Source organism: Gossypium hirsutum, chromosome A01, assembly GCF_007990345.1.
Source record: "Gossypium hirsutum isolate 1008001.06 chromosome A01, Gossypium_hirsutum_v2.1, whole genome shotgun sequence".
Taxonomy (NCBI): domain Eukaryota; kingdom Viridiplantae; phylum Streptophyta; class Magnoliopsida; order Malvales; family Malvaceae; genus Gossypium; species Gossypium hirsutum.
Window position 1 is genome coordinate 23,149,886 of NC_053424.1, and position 5,601 is coordinate 23,155,486.

At 36.0% G+C, this 5,601-nt stretch overlaps 1 pseudogene; it reads left to right on the forward strand.

Annotated features, from left to right (window-relative positions):
• Positions 1 to 509: 509 nt before the first annotated feature.
• Positions 510 to 3,626, forward strand: LOC107918004 (uncharacterized TPR repeat-containing protein At1g05150-like; annotated as a pseudogene).
• The last annotated feature ends 1,975 nt before the right edge of the window (positions 3,627 to 5,601 follow it).

Genomic DNA, 5,601 nt, shown 5'->3' on the forward strand with positions numbered 1-5,601 from the left:
AAATTGTAGCCATTGAGGTTTTAGCTATTGGAGTTTTTTTTTCCAATAGCCCTTGATCCCAACAGTATTGTTGACGATCCAACGGTTAATATATATTTTTATTTTTAAGTAAATCAGACGGATGCTGCGTTGCAAAAATACACTCTAAAAAAAAAAAACTACTTAAAAATATTTTCAAACCGGATATGCCTGATTTTACCGTTATCCTTCCTAAAATACAAACAAACCAATCTTTTTAGTTGTGATATTAATTTATTTGAAATTTGAAACAGAAATGTGTTATTATATCCTGTTAATAGAATATTGGGTTAAGACGGAGTTTAGCTGAGATTTAACCTTCCTTGATGATGTGACTTTACACTCTATATGATATTGAAGTAACAAACTACGAAATAATGATATAACGAAGGTTGCAATTCCAGTGATATAACAAAAAAGATAGGGCAGTTGATTGTAATTAGTGCACTTTTTCGCCTTAAAATAAGCCCCTTTTTGTTTTACAGACTCAAACCTCCAACCAACCATTACCCTCTCTCTTAACCATTTACATTTAAATTTCGTCCCCGTTGAACGATCCTACACAATAACCAAGCTATTTTTCAAACCAAAACTCTGCTTTTTTGTGGGGTTTCCTTTGTTGTTGCCCCCACACCCTCATCATCATCTGAACCAGAAAAAACCAATTTTGAAACAAAAAAAAAAAACCAACAAACATTTAGAAATGAAGAAAGAGCTCTTCATCATCATCATCATCATCAATCTCTTCTCTCCATTCCCTTTATATAAAGCAAAAAAATAAAAAAGAAACCCATATTTTTTTCTTTTTCTTTTCTTGGTCCCTCATTTCTCAAATCTTAAGCTTTGGTTGATTGGCTTTGGTTGGCATTTCCTTCTTCAGTTTTTCCGAGGATTAGTAGAAAAGAGAGGGAAAAAAACGTTTAAGGGTAGGAGGAAATGGCGACAAGAGGGAGTAGATCAGAGAAGGTGAAGAGGATTTTTCAGCAATTCGATAACAACCGTGATGGGGGTCTTACAGAGATGAAATGGCAGCGTTGGTCGTCGCCGTTAACCCCAGAGTCAAATTCAGCGACGAACAAATCAACGCTATTCTCGACGAAGTCTTCCGGACCTACGGGGAGTTCATTGACGGCGAAAAGGGGTTAACTTATGACGGCTTGTTGAGAACTTATGACGATGGAGCCGGTGACGTTGACCGTGACTTCGATGCGCTGGGTCTCGAGCTCTATCCCGATGAAAACAAAGGCGCATCCATCGTCTCCGAAGCATCTTCTTCGTCGATTGCGGAAGAGAGAATAACGGAGTCACAGAGGAAGCAACGGACGACGGCGTGGGCCGGGTCACCGCATCACGAGATAGTTTTCGACGACACGTGGAAACTGGTGGACGAATTGGAGATCTTGTTGAAGAGATTGCAAGCAAAACAAGCAAAAACTGGGAAATTTAAAAGCGACAATTTTGATGCGTATTCGGATGCGGGGTGGTCGAGGGAACTAGGACCCTCTGCAGAGCTTTCAGAAAAAAGGGTATATTGGGAAGAAACGGGTCCTGATTATGGCATTTTTGTCAAGGAATTGGGAGCTTTAAGGAGTAGAGCCGATGGGGCAAGGTCAAGAGAAGAAGCATTTGATGGACAAATGGCTATTGGGAGGGTTTTATATGAGCATCAGTTGTTTAAAGAAGCTTTGATTAGTTTCAAAAGGTCTTGCGAATTGCAGCCAATGGATGTGAGGCCGCATTTTAGAGCTGGGAATTGTTTATATGTGTTAGGAAAGTACAAAGAAGCTAAAGAAGAGTTTTTGTTGGCTTTGGAAGCAGCTGAGGCAGGTGGGAATCAATGGGGTTATTTGCTTCCTCAAATTTATGTCAATCTTGGGATTGCTCTCGAAGGAGAAGGTATGGTTTTAAGTGCTTGTGAGTATTATAGAGAGGCTGCCATCCTTTGTCCCACGCATTTTAGAGCTTTGAAACTTTTGGGTAGTGCTCTTTTCGGGGTTGGGGAGTATAGGGCAGCTGCAAAGGCTTTAGAAGAGGCTATTTTCATGAAACCAGATTATGCTGATGCACATTGTGATTTGGGATCAGCTTTGCATGCTCTGGGTGAAGATGAGAGGGCAATTGAGGTTTTCCAGAAAGCTATTGACTTGAAACCTGGTCATGTTGATGCTTTATACAATCTAGGTGGGCTTTATATGGACTTGGGTAGGTTCCAGAGAGCTTCTGAAATGTACACTAGGGTTTTAGCGGTGTGGCCGAATCATTGGCGGGCACAGCTCAATAAGGCTGTTTCTTTGTTGGGAGCTGGAGAAACTGAAGAAGCTAAGAAAGCTTTGAAGGAGGCTTTGAAAATGACAAACAGGGTTGAATTACACGATGCCATTTACCATTTGAAACAGCTGCAGAAGAAGAAGGTAAAGAGTAAAGGTGGTGCCAATGGAGAAGGGGCTTTTGTAATAGTGGAGCCATCAAAATTCAAGACTGTTGGTGAGAAGACTACATTGAGGCAGGATTTAGGAAGTGCTATTCAAATTAGGGCTTTCCAGAGAATTACAAGATTGAGCCGTTGCAATGTAGATCTTTTGAAGAAGGAAATGAATGAAATTGATGTACCAGTCTCCTACTCTGGTGGCGGAGGTCCTCAGAAATCCATTCGTAAGCCTAATTTGGAAGGAATTCTACGCAGATTACTTCGTTTTCTAAAACCTGAAACCTTTCAAGGAGCTGTCAAAGCTATAAACGAGAGTATCCTCTCTGTCTTGGATGAAACAGGATCAGGCAGGGTGGACTTGGGCATTTTTTATGCTGTTCTTGCTCCCATTTGTAATGGACCTCCAAATAAACGAAAAAGGATTGCCTTTGATGCACTCTTATGGCGGCCAGTAAATGAGGGTAGTTCTCAGATTAGAAAGGTGGATGCTGTACAGTACATCAAATTGTTGAGGGCTATTTATGTTCCTTCTCATGGAATTAGTGAAATCCTGGAAGTTCATGGAGAAACAGATTCCTCAATGGTATCTTTCAATGAATTTCTTACCATGTTCGATGATCCTGATTGGGGATTTGGTATCATGTCCACTCTGTTGAAGTTAGAAAATGGAGATAGGAACCGTCATGGGCGCCGGGTTTGTGCAGTTTGCCGTTACCCAGTTATTGGTTCTCGCTTTAGGGAAGTGAAGTCTCATTTTAGTCTATGTAATCAATGCTACAGTGAGGGCAAAGTTCCCCCTAGCTTTAAACAGGATGAATATAAATTCAAAGAGTATGGAAGTGAAGCTGAAGCGATGAAAGATAAGTGCATGTACTTTACTTTGCAATCCTACAAATCTCCGTTACTAGTTGGTTTATAGTCATTTTACTCAGCATGTACCATTCCATTGTGTTATTTTAGTCATCTAGTGTGCATTGTGCAATATATAGTTTCATCCAAATGTGTTCAGTGGGCATCTTGCTCATGTACAATAAACCGTTTTCAAGCGCCCGGATTCTTAACAGTTGCTGTAGAGATCATTTTTTAACTGTTCAATGTATCATCATCTTCTGCTTTGTTTATGGTAATGTTGAATTTGTTTGGAGATATTCATTGTTAAATGAAGAAAGATGTTAGCTTATTCTTTGGGGTTGGGGGTGTTCTAAGAGTTTGATTCGTGTTCGTAGGCATACCATGGGATTTCAATATCTTGGTTTGTTTTACTTGGTCTGCTTAGTGACCAGGATAGTGGGGAGTCTCCAGGTTGTGAAAGTTGGGACCATGTGACTTGGCACCATCATTAGCTGGGACTTGCTGGATTACAGGTAACATGGTTGGTTGACTGACTTTATCTAAATTTACCCCAAATTTCCTCCCTTCCATTTCAATTAATCTTTGATCAGGGATCTGGAAATGATCAATCAAATACTGAGTGGGTCTTAATTGGATGGATAATGAGGTGAAATACTGAGGTCTGTATGACTGAATACGAGGTCAAACCAACCACGAAAATAATAATAGCCTTTTTGTTTGTTTCAGTCTGGGCATCCAAATGCATAATTCCAAAAACTGAATGCTTGGTTCCAGCTTTTTATCATGACGATCTCCACTAAGGAAATTTGTCACAAAGCACACAGATGGAAAGCCTTTGTACATTAAAACAGTCACATTGCACACATCAATAAGACAAAGTCATTAATATTTTATTTATTTCTATCCAAAACGTGTCTCAATGATCTCTTATAAAGCATATAACATGATTATATGAATAATTCTAAAATTTAATTATCAATATATCAAATTTTTTTATATGAACTAGAATTCATCGCACTTTGTGGATTAAAAAATATTTTTTAAAATAAGTTATATTTTTTTTAAAAAAATAAAGTAATAGTTTTTAAGTAAATAATTATTTTTAATACTATAATTTATTAAGATTCAAAAGGTTTAAATTTATCTATGCACATTCACGTTCAAAATATATAATTTAGAAAAAAAAAGAAGAAGAAGGAAGTTACGAAGAGTGAATAGCGTTTCAAATCAAAATTTAAAATTAAAGTATATAAAAATACCTTATTAAATTATTATTTAGGGGTTAATATATATAGTTGGACTTGAATTTGGCAATTAATTTTTGGTATCTAAATTTTTAGACTTAATTGGTATCTACATTTGAAAATTATAAATTAACTTGATACTTTTTTTTAGGTACATGATTAACACTATTAAAATATAATCACTCACCACCAATGTCATGGTGACATGTGGTAGTCTCGTATTTAAATATATATTTTTAATTTTTGCCACATGTCAAAATATGATATTGTCATATGGCATATGCTATTGGTAGTTAATGTCATATTTTAATGCTGTTCGTTAGGTACCTAAAAAATGTATCAAGTTAGTTTACGATTTTCAAGTTTAGATATCAAGTAAGTATAAGTTGCCAATTCAGGTACCTCCGAATATATTAATCCTATTATTTAAGGTAAATTATACTAGTAATCACTCAATTATTAGTCTTTTTTTTGTCACCTAACTATGAAAAGTTAAAAAATGATCACCCAACTTTTCGATTTTTTTTCTTTTTTAGTCACCAATCGTTAAATGGCTAATAAAAGTTAATGCAGTAGCTTTAGAAAATTGATATAATAATAACTTTAACTCTCAACATTTATCCACTGTGTCAATTTAATCTTAATTCTAAAAAATCAAACTCTCAATGTTTACACATGTAATTTGATCATTTTGTAGTTTTGCTTTTCTTTGTGACCCTTTTCGACATTATCCTTGCGTTTGATTCAATGAGCAACAAGAAACAAAACAACTCAAATTTTGAAAAAAAGGTGAAGCTAATTCAATTGCTTGAAAAAAAAATACCTGCTTCACTTATTCAATCCAATTGTAAGTCTAACAACTTTAAGAGAATAATTTTTTTAAGCTTTGATTTGCTTCATTAATGGCAGTCAACTCAAGCTAACAAAAAATAAATTAATTCATTGAGAGATATCAAGTTCTTAGTCATTTGAAGTATAAGGAAAGCAATGTATTTGAGGATTGTCTAGTTTAATAATAGATGAAGTTTTTCTAAAAAAATATTTTTGCTTTTATTTCTA